Source organism: Protopterus annectens, chromosome 10.part0 (assembly GCF_019279795.1).
Source record: "Protopterus annectens isolate FY-2018-M chromosome 10.part0, PAN1.0, whole genome shotgun sequence".
Taxonomy (NCBI): Eukaryota; Metazoa; Chordata; order Ceratodontiformes; family Protopteridae; genus Protopterus; species Protopterus annectens.
In genome coordinates this window covers 800,624,310-800,641,481 of record NC_056744.1, presented here as the reverse complement: position 1 = coordinate 800,641,481, position 17,172 = coordinate 800,624,310, and positions in this window count along the sequence as shown.

Genomic DNA, 17,172 nt, shown 5'->3' with positions numbered 1-17,172 from the left:
GATCCCCAGGAAAGAAGGGCATCTCCCAGTGGGAAACTCAAGAAAAGTTGAATAATCGTAACCTGGAATGAGATGCTCTGGGTGACAAACAGGTTCATTTGGAGCCTACAAGAAATTCATCTTAGCTGAACTAGAGTTTGGGTTTATATTTCAAATCTTTTACTTGATCATTGGAGACATCTGTACATGGTTATTTTATCATATGTTTTTACTGAAGAGACTTTTTTGGATAAAGCAACTTACAAGCTGAATAAAAGCAGTATTGTGTCCAGTGTCATCAAAACACCACATTATAGGTTCATAGGTGACTATTCGGCTAATGACACTAAAGGGCCTTTTTCAGCCTAGCCATGTTTCTAAAATGTATTGTACAGGTTATGATACCACTCATTTTTATAGGCTGCATAACTTGGGCAAGAGTGGTCGAGCATTTACACACTTCTTTCCGATAGGGACATAGCTGGCAGACCATGGGTAGATTTACATCTCCCCATCCACTGATTCAAGCTGTACTTGAATAAGTGCAAGGAGAAACTCAGTTTCACATGGATGGGAAGCCTATTCCAGAGAAAGGGCAGTGTCTCTAGACTGTGTGTTTCTGATCCTATTTATTTTGCAGATGTGCAACAGGTTCATAAGGGCTGGATCAGAGGACACTTTGTAGGCCAGACATAGATCATCTCTCAGCAGTCTGGAGAAGACAAGTATGAAAGGGATTTAAGGAGGTCTGCAAGGGACGTGTCTTCTCCACCATATATTCTTTTTGTGAGCAACCTCTGTGGATGCTCCAGCTGTTGTATGTGCCTGGTCAGTTGCATACTGAAGGGGGAATTCTACTCAATGATTGGTCTGATATAGGGCAGAGTAAAATGGAACAAGGACATCCTTGGACCTAGATGCCATACCCTTGCTTATAAGTTGTGCAATGCAGTATGATTTCCTTACTACAGGTGACATTATGGTCAAAGGCCAAGCCACTGACTACATGGGTTCCCAAGTCCCTGATCACAGGGTCAACTCTTACGGGTGTATTTTCAATGGAGTAATTTCCCAAGGTGTCATTCTTTCCAAAAGATGATATTATGCATTTTTTGGCGTTGAGTTTTAGACCATAACTCTAGCACAAGTCATTAGTCTGTGTGAAGCCTTCTTGAAGGATGTTCATGTCTTCAGCAGATTTTATGACTGCTTCTAGTTTGCAATCATCTGTGAAACTGGTCAGCTAGAGGCCTTTGATAATGGCCTTGACCTCAGAGAAGTACACACCAAAAAGAAACAGTCCCAGTACTGAGCCCCTGAGGCTCCACAACTGGCTGGCCTTTTTTTGGGAGGAAAACTGTAAATATTCTGACTTCTTTTGCCCTATCTATGAACCATCTTGTTATTCAATGGACGAAGTAGGAGGTTACAGCTAATAATGTAATCTTGCCTACAGCACCCAACTGAGTATTTTATCAAATGCTTTGCCAGGTCAAAACAGGCAAGTATGCACTGTTTTCCCCTTGTCCACTGTTCCAGCAAGCTTTATGAAGGAGTCCACCAGAATGAGTAGGCATTACCTGCCCTTGATAAAGCCAAACTAGGTTATGTCCACCATCTAAAAATTTACTATGTTTATATTTATCAAATCCGTGATTATTCTTTCCATATCCTTACATATGGCAGGCTTATGGGATGATAGTTTCTCAGGTCTGCGGATGGCCTGCCCTTGTGCAAAGGGATCAATGATGCAGTTCTCCATTTATTTGCTATGAAGCCTATCTGGAAGCTACAGTTTTTCAGTACTTCTAGTGGGCTCAACAGGTCATGTTTCATAATATTAAGGAGGCACTGATGGAACCTAGTAATCTCCAAGAAAGTCATGTTTTTGGCCTTGGAGTGTGCACTGAAAACTTGTTCCGTGATCTGTGCGGGCTTCAGGGTGGGGGACTAAAGCTATGAATATTTCTTGAGAGGAGTCTGGAGGAGAAAGTGGGGAAAAAACTGTAGCTGAATTTAACTGGTCAATATAGATGACTCCATTTACAATTACTTTGCCACAAAGACCAACATACGACTCCTCAAGTAACATTAAAAAGCACTGCTAAAACCTTAAATGGTTAGGTCACTTTCTGACTACCACAAAATTCTCAGCCTGATACAGTATGAGTGATGAGTGGTTAGGAAACATTACAATTTACTTACAAGTGTTCTATCACACTTTCTGGGCTTAACTTACCTAGTGCATCCAGTGCCATACTACATTTTCACATCACTCAAGTTAAAAAAGGAAACTTTAACTATGCACTTTTGTGAAATATTTCACCTGAGTTGATGTCTAAGAAAATCCAGAGATCTTTACACTGTGACCAATGTAGAGACTGCAAGGATGTGCTGACTTTAAAGGACACACCATGCAAAACGACCCATCCATTAAAGTCTACAGACACCCCCCCCCACAGATGCCCCCCCCCCCCCAGGTTGAAGTCATAGATGGATACCTTAGAATTATGTGGCTTTAGCCTTAACTTTATAAGGCTTTTTGAATAGATATGAGGGGGGTAAAAAATGTATTGCAGCATTTAACCTGCAAAGTGCCTTAAGTGTGATGCATCACTTTAATGATCTAATCAGCACAACCAGAAATTACACTAACCTATATAACTTTAAAGCAGAAACTCTGAACTATTTTCATTTGCATATTAAAAATACATTCTGCAGCACACTCCCTGGGGACAAATCAGCTGATCTATAATGAAAGATCTGCTTCCATACTGGCATGAACATTTCTGAACATGAATCACACCATATATAACATTTGAAACAAAACAATTATTTCTGATGGGTTTGTGTACTGATACCAAGGCACAACACTGAATACACAGCTGTCTATCTCATGGCATTCATATCGTAAAGCAGCTTTTAGGTGTGCTAGGCTCAGACTGCTGCATATATGTATGTATATAAATGTATATGGATACCACAACGGTACAGAGAAATAACAAGGAAGCATAATCTAAGCAATACTGAGAAAGAACCATGTATAACTCACTTTATGTGGCCCCAACAGGAAGCAAAAATTCTACATAAAAGGGGTGGGTTCCAGACTCATAATGAGAAATTTCTCCCTAAAGAGATTCTGAATCAAAAATGATGCAATGTGCTCTTAAAAATAGGCTTACCTAATCAGTATTATGTAGACATCAAAAGCAGTACAAAACAACTCACTAAGCTATGCTCTTTCTTTCAGACCTGGATTCAGTGATCACAAATGAAATGGGCTGTGTGTGGAAAGTCACACCATGCTACAGTCTGATGTAATTGTTAATGTAAATCTTCAGCCGAGCAAGACTAATCCATTTGAGATTAAATAATTTTAAACTGCAAGCTAGTCTTTTCACACACTGGGAGAGTCCACAACTTCCCGACTCTCAGGTTTATGGTTTGGATTACCAGCTGTGCTTAATTACATTAGTTTTTAATAAAGTCTTGGCACAAAAGGGTACCCTTACAAATGTGAAGTAATGAAGGCCCATACACTTAATCAGCATTCGTATTTTCCATAATTACTGATAAAAACTGTCAATTTAAAACTTGCTACATTCTTTACATCTCCACATCAGGAAAAAAAAAACTTTTTTTCCCTTTATTTATATAACTAAAACCAAAATACTGTCTAGGGAAATAGTAAATCCCTGAGTGCACTAATTTGCTTTAGACATGCAGTAGTACTTCAAGTGCTTTCTTGTTAGATTTCTGCAAAGTTAATGAACATGTTTAAACTACAGATAAAGTTGTCAGTAGTGTTTTTGGGAACAAATAAGCTTGTCAGTCTTCCAGCTAACACCAGCCGTGCAAAATAAGGAAGAAAGCCCAATTGATAACTAGCGGCCTAGACTTCATTTAAGTATCACCACTGGAGACAAGAGTTTGTATTTCTGCACACTTGCAGAATGTCTGTCAGGCATTCAGCGCAGGTGCCAGGGTCACTGAAATGTTAAGGGCAGGATTTAAGAGAACAGAATGTGCTTACTGGAAAGAAGAGTTTGCTCAAACAAATGTCACAGTATACCAGATTATCACCTTTACTTTTCTGGCCTCTTTCACTTCACTTAGAATGCTAAATGTCACAAGTTCAGAACTTCCTGCAATTAACTAGATCACATAGTCAATCTGGTGAGTTCCTACAGTGTTTATGTTGCCAAATTACAGAACTCTACAACACCAGACCTCAGGAACAAAGAAAATAAACAAAAAATTGTCAACACACTAAAAAACCCAACTTGAAAATAAATGTTCCTGTCTCTGTACAAACTCATGTCACCCTTCATTTCTCGCACTTCCTTCTTGTTAGAATTATTTTATTCTCTTTTATTATATATTCACCTCGTTTTCCCTTAACCCTCCTCCACTATATATATATACACACACACACACACACACACACACACACACACACACACACACATACAGTAATCCAAAAGGAAGATGTTAGGGTGTGTATCTTTTTAATCCCAGTTCCCACATTTTCATTTCATTTCATATAAGCACTTCCTAAATGTTGTAAAGAAGTATTTCATAATGCCATAAAAATGTTTTTGGACCTCCATTGAAAATGGGCTCTGCTCAGTCAGACTATACCAGTCAACAAATGTAAAAATAAATAAATAATGCGGTCGACATTGCTACAGCCGTTGTGTGTGTGTGTGTGTGTGTGTGTGTGTAATTTTACAGGGTCACGTTATGATCTGCATACAACTAAAAGTTCTCCTGCATGCTAAATTTAAGACGGTGCTTGCACACTCAAAAGCAGTCGCACATGCGTACTCACACACACCATACCTCAAAATCAGATGCGTAGCTGGCTCAACCAATGCCCTCGTACCCCACTCCCTCAGTTCTTCAAGTGAAGAGCAAAAAAAAAAAAAATAACTTCTGCAAAACTTGCAGTATACTTCTTGCAGACAGCATCACAGTAACCAATCTGGCAAGAGTAAAACAAAAACAAAAACCATCCGTTCCTTCCACTGTTCTGACACACCAGGTGTACAAAACCATCCCTCCTATCTCAGCCCTTCAGTTCCAGTTTCCCATTTCTGTGCCCATTCTCCAACCCTTCTACTTAACACTTCAGTAAAAACGTATTTTGTCTTCACTGCTACAGTTTACATCCTGCATAATGCGCCGTTATAGTGCTCAGGTTTTAGTTAAAAAAAAAAAATTAAACTTTTAACCCAAAAATTAAAAACATGTATTTAGCATATCTTGAACCTTTCTGTATTACTAATGTCTCTGCATCAAAGTAGGTGGTTAAGATTATTTTCTAATTTGCTATACCCCAAAATGCCTTGAAAGGAGGCGGTCTTTGGAAGCATGATTTTGTTTTACAGTCAATGCCTTCACCTTCCTTATGTCATTTTAGAGAGCAAAATCCTTATGATGACAGAATCATTTTCTGTGCTTTTCTTTCTCATTGGCTTACAACAGTAATATGATTGCCTACTTTTGACTGTCGGCATCAATCAGCATTTTAATTACTCTGCTTCCTTTGATTTTCATTAGTGGCCCTCTCTAATACAGCAATTTAAGGAATGTCTGAATGACAGGCTTGAAAATGTAGCCAAGTTAACTGCGTTATTTGTTTTCAAAGTAACAACTGTATTTCAGTATTCAAGTGTGAGCAATCTGGCATCTGTGATTAACAGGTGTTACTTGGGGTGAGATGGTTTTGTACTGTGTTCATAGTTGTTAATACGGTAGCAAGAATTGCAGTCTAACAAGAACAAAGGACATTGAAAGACTGGAACATCTAGCTAAAAATATGGACATCTTAGCATAAAATCTGAATACCAAACGGCGCACAACTCTTCCCACTTCTAGTAGAAATGTGGGATACTAATCAGAAACATGTTTAAAAACACAGAGGGACAAAAATCATGGGAAAATATAAGCATATTATCAGAGAGATGGGCCATGGCGGTGTAGCGGTTAGCATTGTCACCTCACAGCAAGAGGTTCTCTCGTTCGATTCTTGGCTGGAACACCTTCTGTGTGGAGTCTGCATGTCCTCCCCACGGTTGAGTGACGTTTAAAGACATGCAGGTAGGTGCGTGCATGAATGGGTGTGCCTTCTTTGAAGGTTGGACGCCGGGCTGGCAACTCAGCACCGTAAAATCCATTGCCAATCATTAGCGGACCGGAGTTCCACTGTGACGACCCCTAACCAGGAAAAGCTGAAAGACTTCTCATCAAAGAGATAAAAAAAAAATCTGTCGACTTCAATGAACTGTATCACAAAATTTTACTGCACACGGTCATTCATTTTTGCTTCAGAAAAAGGGTGTTTTAAGATGTGTGTCTTTAGATTATTGTTGCCATTAGTATGTTGGGACATCTGGTGTGAATTCCAGTGTAGTAGACAACTTTAAAAATCACATGCAATTATGAGTACTAGAAAATAGTCTGAAGGGGAAAATCAGGCCTAAAAATAGTGATACATCCAAAAATGAGGACATCCTAAATCAAGCCTGAAAATAGGAATGTTACTCCAAAACAGTGAAAGATGAGAGGTCTCTCTGTCACGCACACACACACACACACACACACACACACACACACACACACACACACACACACACACACACACACACACACACACACACACACACACACACAACTGTCTCTGAGATGTAACTGTCATACTAGTGTCTGGGTGAGAAAAGCAAAAATACATAATCAAATTAAAATTAAACACCTAGGGAATTTACCTTCCACTTTTCACCTGGTAGTGACATTTTTATAAGCCTTAGGCAATCCCAATTTTGCCAAGTACTAATTAGTTTTTTTTTTGGAACTTTCAGCTGCACACCTACTCTGAACTGTCTATAGATTTTCCATTATTCGTACATCTGTGGTTTGGCTAATGGCTGAAAGGGTCCATGAAGGACCAGGACACTAACCAAAATTACCAAATAAAGTCAATTAAATAAAGCTATGCTTTGGTGCTTACAGCTGTGGATGAATTTTCATTTTGTTTTTAAGTTACAACCATTATCATGGGATGCATGACAAAAAAAACAAAAGTATGAAAGGATGGTTGTGCAAGATCTTACCATAGCAGTAGCTGTCCCACTTCTCACTGTTGCAGTATTCCTTGAATGTCCTGCTAAGGACAGCTGAATGTCCAGCCAGCATACCAAAGTTTTCAGCAACTTCCCGGTGCAGTATGTCAGATGTATATCCTACATCTAAGGCATAAGGTGGATAAATGATGTACTAACTAAATTCCCCCAGGAGAAACAGAGCACCTCAAGAGAAAACTGAAGAACATATGCATCCAACAAGGGAGAAGAAGGACCCCTTGGCAAGAACTTAAGAAACAGAGCAAAATAGGGAGGGGACAGAATACTGAAACAGTGACAAGTAGGACGTCAACTGTTACAGTAAGATCTTGCACAACTGTACTGTGTCCTTCCTTATCATTGCTGCGGCATTCCTTACTAAAGTGAGTGTACAAAAGCTACTGGAGAGGATGGCAGGAGGAAGCCACAGAGGAGCCCCTCCAATAAACCAAGCATAATGACCCTGTGAAAATCATCTCTGGCTGTAGAAATCACATACAATTTTTTTTTAGTAAAAGTGTGTACAGAAGACCAGGTAACAGCTTCCAAAATGGATCTCATATCCAGACCGCTGTAGCAGGGGCGCTTTTCTAGTATTTATTTGGTGTAGGTAGACCAGGATGGGGGCACCAGATGGTGTGGTAGGGGGCGCCATGGAGCCCTTTTGCCTAGGGCACCAGTTGACCTAAGGCCGCTCTTGAGTGGAGGAGGCAGTGCCCTGGAAGAATGAGAGCAAACAGAAGAAGAAAATTAATTACCAGGAAAAGAATAGCAAAAAAATGACCTCAGAAATCCAAGATGAGATGGTTTGCTTAGAAAAAGCTAAAATAAACTTTTTGGAATGAAAAGAAACAAATGTTTGCTGAGATTCCCCTATATCCTTAGTCTTATCTTGGTAATATCTGAGCTGTCTATGCAGACCCAAGGTATGAAGAATCCTCTCACAATCATTCTGTGATGAATGGGGAAAGGAGAAAGATGCTTTTAAGGCAAATCATTAACCACCTTGGAAGGACTAATACGGGAAGAAACCTTTGTCCTTGTAAAAAACAAAAAAGGGGGATGTCATAAGTGCCTGAAGTATAGAAGCCTTCTTGGCGGAAGTAATTGCCCTAAACAGAACCATTTTTCAAGTACAGAGCTGCAAAGAAGAAGAAGCTGCACACTGAAATGGTGGCAGAGTCAACTTTTCAAGAATAAAATTAAAGGATCTAAGGAGGAAAAACAGGCTTTCTTAGAGGCCTAACATGAAGGGTGACTTTCAGAAATTCTTATATTTTAAATAGAAGAAAATGGTGGAGACAAGCCAAGATGTCTGACAAATGAGATTTAACAGAGGAGTATATGCCAAGCCAGAAATGAGATGCTGACACAAATAAGAACAACAGAAATATCGATAGAAAGAGTCCAAGTTCATGTTTACGACACGAAACAGAAAATCTCTTCCATTTAGCTACATAGAATTTTCTAGTAGTGTGTTTTCTGGCCTAGTGCAAAACCCAAAGCATGTACTCAGAAAATTCTTGTCTAAAAGGAATCAAAACCCTATTACTCACAGTCAAATGAAGGGTGAGTAAATGAGGGTGAATGAGGGATCTCTCGTCCAGAGTGAGAAGACCCATCCTGTGAGATAACTTGTGATGACTGTCCCTGGCCAGATGAAACAGAAGGGGGAAGTCAGTACCATCTGGGCCAAAAGGGAATCAGCAACAACAGCTTGAGCCTGTCCTTCATGGTCTAGTGCAAAACTCATGGTAACAGAAAAGTGGGATAAGCTTACAGAAACATTCTCTTCCAGGAAAAAGACATGGCATCCACTTTTCAAACCAGAGGACTTGGCACTCTGAAAAAGAACCTGGGAAGTTGCCTGTTCAGAGAGGAGGCAAAAAGCTCTACGTTAGGAGTACCTCACCAATGGGCAATGTCCAGGAATACTTCTCTGTGATGCATCCATTTGTGAGGATCTGGCCTTAACATACTCAGACTGTCTGCCATTTGATTGTGCTCTGAGGGAATGTAAACTGCCTGAAGAGACAGATGATTGTGAATTGGAAAATCAAGCCTGAAGGACCAGTCTGCTAAGAAAGTATGATTTTGTGCACCCTTGCCTGTTCATGTACCACAAAAGTGTGGCATTGTCTGAGAAGATTCTAAAAGGCCCTGGGACTCTAAGGCAGTGCAAAGTACAAAAAGCCAAAATCAGAGCTCTCATCTCTTTGTTGTTAACCTCGTCCTCCAGTTGCTGGGAAGACCAAGATCCCTGAACCCTAATGCTTTTGGAAGAGATTTCCCAACCCAGATCCAAAGCATCTATATACAGTGCCTGAGAAGGGAGAGGAGCCTGGAAAGTCAGGCTGGGATTCAGAGAAATCTGAGGAATACACCAGAGGAATTTGAGTTTGAGGCAAAGCAAGAAAGGGATGAGTAATTCTAGAGGATGGCAGTGTTGAAGCTTCCTCAATTGCAGTCTGGGGATGGAATCACAGGAATGGTGGATGCACAAACTTCAGAGCTTGAAGAAATTCTCTTTCAGGCACCTCTGGAAGATGAAGAAGAGACTGGAAATAAAACGGTCAAAGAAACGACAATGGGAGGGGGAAGCAAAGTCAGCATTCACAAGGTCTGAATCCAGCAACCCAGAAAAGCTTCGTCTTACAAGGAGGTCAGGATAGACATTGAGATTTAAAGTGAACTCTACACTGCAAAGCAGAAACATAGTATATTCTAGATCCTGAAGCAGAAGCTGCTGAGATGGGGCTTGAATCAGAAGGTCATCCAAATAAGAGAAGATATGAACACCCTGAATTCTGCAGAAGGCTACCACTAGGGCAGACGTTTGGTAAAGACTCAGGGCTGCAGAAAGACATAAAAGCAAAGCAGAGAACCGATAATGTGAGAAGGAATCAGAGAAACAAACATTTTCTGAAGATAGGGTGAATGTGAAGGAAGACAAACTTCAGATCTAGAGACACCAGGAAGATCTGAGTAAGCAACAGAGGAAATGACAACTAGATAGAACATTTTGAAAGAGGGAACTTTCAGAAATGTGCCAAGAAAGAAGAGATCCAGAACGGACCTCCAAGAACCCTCCCTTCCTGGAAACCTTGAACATTCTTGAATAAAACCCACTGCTCCACTAAGAATGTGGAGCTGACTGAATAGTTCCTTACACCAAAAGGTGTTGTAGAAGCAAAGGAAAGTGAGGAATCTGGCAAACAGGATGTTGGGGAATACAAGAAAAAGGAAGAAGGGACTTCCATAACGATTAAATAACCTTTGTAAATGATGGAAAACACCCACAAATCTGTGCTGATTTGTTGCCAGCCTGGAAAAGACAGAGCTAATGTGAGGGAAAGAGGAATCTGTCATATCTTCAGTATTCTGCCAAAAGTTGTCAAATAATACCAATACAAAAAAAAAAACTTGGCATCTAGAATTCCTTTATTTAAACTTAAGAACTTAGCACTTTGACAAATTGCCTTCAAGAGCGCCAAAGAATTAAAAAATACATTCCTTTTATTTCAGAACCAATTAAAGATTGGCCAATGAATAAGAGAGCTCATTTAAAACCAATATTTAGCCTCAGGAACTTAAAGGTAGATTACAAAATTAATACATATATAACTCAGAGCTTTACAATAAACATTTCATTAAAATTAATTATTCAAACCTTTTGGCTGAAGTGTATACATAAATATAAACCATGCTTCTCTATATAGCAATACATCTGAAATACTAGAATTAAATTCAAGAGACAAAATAATACATAATAAAAAACTTTGATTAACATTTCTGTTTGGAAATTCTAAAAAATGAATTGTCACCGGGCTCATAGCCCTATCGTGTTTTATATCACATACATGATCCAATATGCATGTCTGCACCTGTCCACTAGTTTGTCCATTATAATATTTGTTACAAGTGCATTTTAAAGCATATACTACCCACTTTGATAATCAAAATTATCCGGTTGGACAAACTTGTGACCATAATGCAAAAATCCGCACTTTTATCCATATATATTTACAAACCAAACAACCTTTACAACAACATAAACGTATCTTTTATCTCTGAATAGGACTGCACTAAGTGATCCCCTATACTAGGAGAATTTCAATATGAGGTTCCTAATTTTACATCCCTCAAAGCTTCCTCTGATTGCATCACATACAAAACCCTTTAAGAATGTGTGACTCTTTCTATAAAGGGGGCATACCTGGTCACAAAATAAACATCTTCCCTAACTAAACTCCTCCCCCCTTATACTTAAATAATTTGGGGCACTTATTTCCTATCTTATACTGCAACTTATTCCAAGATGCTTTCAAATGCATAATGAAATATCCTTAATTTCTTAATCTACTCACTATATTTTCTGCTTCCCGTAAAAATTCATCTTCCCCAGAGCATAAATTCCTAGCTCCAAAAAATTAATAACCAAAGCTAAAACAGCATGGAGCAAATGTGGAAAACAGTAACACCTCAAATCATTCCAGTAACCAGGAAAATATAAAAAGAAAGAATATCAGCATTGCTTTACAATTTTGTAATGAAGATTAAGCACTTTTGTTGCATAACCCGGAATTTCGCCAGAATAAAGCTTAATATATATCACTTCCTTATAAAGCTTAAAGAAATAGAACATAAATTCATCATTATACATATAGTACTATGGAAAACTGTAATAAAAATAATTTTGTTAAAAGATTTTTCTATCTAAATTGAATCTGAATACTCTAACTATAACAAAATGAGTTTAACAAGCTCTAATAAAACTTGAATATATAAATATAATATAATAAAAATACAATACTACAATGTAGAAACATTCAGAAATGTAAAAAAAATGTAAAACATATTTATATGAGCATGTGCAAATATCAGGTTATTAGCTGCCCGTAATTTCAAAATTGGAAGTAATGAAACCATATAATTTAATCCAGGTGGATTCATGGCATCCAGTCTTAATTGGCATAATAATTCCTTAAATTTGAACCTGGATTCCCATTCCCCACCTCTCGGATTATCTAAAACTTCCACAAAATATCAGATTTAAAACTATTATACAATGGAATGCTTATATAAGGCATTATTGGTATTACCAGTCCTAATGTCATATAAGTGTTCATAGATTCTTTTACGTAATGGCCAGTTTTATCAGCATAAAGACTAGAATAACCTAAACATATTGCAATATTAATCACACCCTTGCTTTTACAGTCATCTTTAATTAATTTAATCCTACTCTGTAAACTATTGTCCAGGACAACATTCTCCTTGGTCGAAATGTAAGAGCATTGTTTACATTCACCACATTTCATCGTTCCCAACTGTGCATCTATACCACCCCCATTTTTTTATTATTATTATTACCAGATTCAAATAATCTTTGGAAATTTGAAGCCATCTTGAATGCAAACAGGGGAACCAACCAAATAACTCTTATGTTCTTTCCTGGATTGCTAACTGGCTCACTGACAGAACCTGTGCAATAAAAGTTAGAGGAACCTTTTCCAAACCAAAAAAATATATCTTAATAGGTGCTCTGCAGGGGTCTGTCCAGGATCACCTCCTCTTTGGCATCTACCACTCTGATGTGAAAGCATAGGCCAAGGAATTACAATTGATTAAGTTTGCTGATGACTGCAAACTGGGGTCTTTGGTGAACTTCCCTCCTGACACTCTTAGGTTCATAGGTAAATACTAGGCCATCAGTCTGTGGGCTATTACAAGTGTAGCCAATAATCAGAGGTCAGAATTAAAACCTGTACCTTGTAGCTGTGAGGAGAAGTCCTTAAACATTATGCCAGCCCTACCCGGTCACATACTCTTAATAGCTAGATCAGACTAATACCTGCTATAATGGACATGGACTTGCCAACAATGCCAGAATGTAGTGTTGCTTTTTTGGATGGTCCAGCTCCTTTATTATTTCATATATCAAACACTCTCCCCTCAAAATGAGCACAGCTATTAGAAATTTATGTATATATGTTAGCAATGAGATACCTTTTGACTACCGACTATTTGATGTAGTTAGGAAATCATTCTACAAATATGAAATATTCTAATAACCAAAATTTCAAAAAAAAAAAAAAAAATATATATATATATATATATATATATATATCTTACTATCACATGGCAGCTGACCAATTACAAAAAAATGTTTATTTTAATAACATGTCAAGTTTTTGCTCAAACTGTATATTGTTCAAAATTGGCTTAATCTGAAATCATTAAATTGGCCACACTTCACAACTATTGCACTGAAACATCTAAAATCTATAAAAATATTATCTAGGCATTGTTTAAACATGGGGAAAATAATTTACAAAGCTGAAAACCTTACCAAGGATATTATCATAACTGCATTTAAATTCTTATATTTCATAATTTGTTTTCAACGATCTTATGGATACTAGCTGTTATATCTTTCTATACAGTTCCTTATGTTATTTTCCTTTTTATCTCAACTATTAAATATAATATGCATATTCTCCACTACACACCTTTTTCTTCTTTGTCTTTTCTGAGAAATTTTTCATGTCAAGGAGAAGTTTCACCTACTACTATTCTGATCACAGCTTATCTGTACAGACTGTATATAGTTAATGTTATATTAGGGTTAGTTCTATAGGTTACTATGGTTTGTAATTATATGTTTTGTACATGGTTTTGTTCATTTTCTTCTAAATTATTCATGACAATTTTTAAAGTTTTAATAAAACTGTACTTAAAAAAAAAAAGAAAAAAGAAAATTACTGTATTTTGGTATTTTCCATGCTATGCAAGTTCTTGACCTTTCACCTCCCTACAACCAATGCTAATATGAATAAGCAAACCAAAAGCCTCAACCTCTATTACCATACATACACCTCCTGGTGTGAAGGATACTGACCCAGGCACATTCCCAGTCTTTGGAAAAGGCTCCTTTCGGCGCAGTAATATCCTGGCTACTTTTAACCTAGATTTGATAAGTGCATAGGTTATCACTACAAATTCGCCCCAGAGGTATGCAGTAACAGGTTCATAGATTAGTACTAGGCTAAATGCACCTGTGGGCCATTTTATGCCTAAACAATTACCCCATGTAAAAATCAAACTCTGCACCTTGTGTTTGTAAGGTAAACACCTTAACTATTATGCAACTTTCCACACAATAGTCTTCTTGAGCGGTTCCACTAATATCTCATATTTCTACTGAGTTTCTTGGCTAAGTTTCTCTAAGCCCCCTTAGGCCACAAGCTTAGTAAATACCTATGAACCTATGATATGATGAAGTAGGCCAAGTTGGACTCTGACAAGTCATTTCTGATGGATAATGACCATTGGTCATGGAAGTTAATGAAACAAACACTTTAGATTACCAGGACTAAAAACCCAGTTTTACCAATGGCCAGTTGGAAAATCTGGTCAGCTGCACTAAACATATGAATGAATGAAGATGATAAAAATTGTTTCTACTCAAAGTCATTTATTAACGTTTAATAGGATATCATCAGTTAATCAGCAGTTAATATCCAAAGTGCTGATTACATATTTCTTCCTGTCAAGAAACCACACTGCTGTCTAGAAAAAATACTACATTTTTATAAACATTCACAGGTCTGTACAAGTACCAGCTTCTCCATGATTCTTCTCAAAAATGGTCAAAAATAGCCTGATAAAATCTGATGTTAATTTAGGAAGACTTATTTTGTGGAAGGGTCAGATTATTACACATTTCTAAACATCTGGAAAATGCCACACTTGAAGAAGCTTTACATGTACTGGAGGCAGAGGGAGGCCTTTGCATTCCTTAAAGCACTCAGAGCAGACTATGCAGGCCATACTTTTTTTAGCATATCTAGTAAACTTATTTCTTCTCTGTAGACTGATCTGAAACTGTACTAGGAAAACCTCAGAAAGGGTTATTGAGCAACGCCCTAGGACTTGGGTGGTCAAATTGTGGGTAGTTTAGAGAATGTTTTAAGAATATTTGCAGTACAGGACCATCAGGTGTGCAGAATAAGTGTTTTTTAGTTTTTTTTTTTTTTTTTTGTTCTCTGTAAGCAGTTTCTGTCTATAACTGCTGAATACTAAGCTACTCCTACCAATTTTAAGATGTAGTTTCCCTAAATGGAGTTATCTCCAGTATGGAGGAGAGAGATGACCAGAGTTGGGCACCATCCAGGCAACCATCAAAGTGGTTTGCGCCTTTGAAGACATCATGGCAATGCAGACGTTTCTACAGAGGCTCTAACTCTGCCCCCAGTGGCTGATGTGAACAACCATATCACTTCATGACAGTCTATGCCCTTCTCATTCGTATATCTGCTTCCAAACAAATGACAATTATGGCTACCATCACCATCTTTTTGACTCACCTCCCCCAGCCCTGGCCATTATAGTGTAGAGAAAGCTACTGCTTGCAGGATGGTGATCGTCCAGTCAGCAGTCACCTCTCCTTCACCCCAGGATGATATCAGCTGTTCATTTCAAACCACTCTTTCCCAACTTTTCCACTGCCTGAGCTGCTAAATGAAGTCGGGTTATCTGGGTCAGAGTCTGGCTTTAATCCTCTGCATCAAAGAGTTGAGGTTATAGAGCTTTAAAAAAAAGTGGATAGTGATGAAGATGAAACAAAATTCAAGAAGCAAATACAGAATGGGATTTTGGATGTAGGTCCTTAAGGAGAATAACTACCACATAAAAATATCATATCATATTTATAAAGTAGCAGAAAGTAGTCTAAGGACTAAGCCGACAAGAGAATAGAGATAACTGGAAGAAGGGGAGGAGAGTGAAGAGGGGATTGCAATTTACTTAAGAAAGTTAGAAAAAGAAATTAAGATACTGGGGGCAAATAAACAGAGAGGGGAAAGCAAACAGGGTGGTATCAGGCTGAGCAGAAGTCTGGACTGCAGGTTAGAGACAGTGTTCTTTAGCAGGGACTGATAACAGCATTCCCATGTTTCTTTCTCTTTGTCTATACTCAAAGTGAAAGAATCAGAGAAGGATGGAAAAGACTGGAAATCAAGGATGGAAAGGCAATTTTCCAAGGAACAATGGGAGGACATCTGTATGGCTCAAAAGTATGCAACACAGTCTAGAAAGTTTGGGATTTTTGTTGGGAAGTGTTTGCACAGGTATTTCCCAAAGCAGATGTCCGAGAATTTTTCCTCAGGTAGATAGCAAATGTAGCAAAACACAAGCCTCTTAGCTTCCTTTAAGGACTCCTCTGGAACCTCTTGTAAGAACAAATCCAAAAAGAAACTAAGCAGAGTCCAAACTGGATGTAATCTTTTATTATAAAATGTATGCGCTTTCAGGTTAAAAAACCCTACATTAGACAAACTTCATATAATCATGACAGTCTTTAAATGTTAAAACATTTCTAAAAGCAACCAATTACTTTCTATACTTAACCCGCCTTTTCTTTAAGGCTGGTTTTAAAGGAACAGAACTATTTACCCAGGTGGGCTGTCAGCAGCTAACTGTATGATCCATCTTAACTCTGCATACTCAGTATCATTGACAATGCCCCCTCCCCTTTTTTTTTTTCATCTGTGCAACATGCAGAACCATAAAAACAAAAGTATGATCTGGAAAGGTGGAAACATGCTGGTACAAAGCATTATGTTTATCCTTCTGTCTAATAGATGACAAATGATGCAGTATTCTTGTTTTTAACTTACAATTAGTTTTTCCAACATAAAAACTCGGACATGACTTGCAGCATGCCAAGTAAACCACATCATCTGTATGGCAATCTGCATAAAACTCAAATGTGCATTTTTTGTTTGTAACAGGATGTATAAATTTGAATGCACGTAGTAAGGGGGTGCGGGGCACAGCCCCCCACATTCGGTGGGGGTGAAGCCCCCCACATACTTTGGTTGTAAATTGTTTTCTGCAAAACAGTTATTCATTGCACTTATATCCATCTGTATAGTTTAAAACATTTATAATATGTGGGGGCTTCACCCCCCCTTACTATATATTCTAACTCCAAGATTGCACTATAGTGGGGAATAGGCCATATATAACTGTCAACTAAATGAGTTGTCAGTGCATTTGGTTGTCAGTA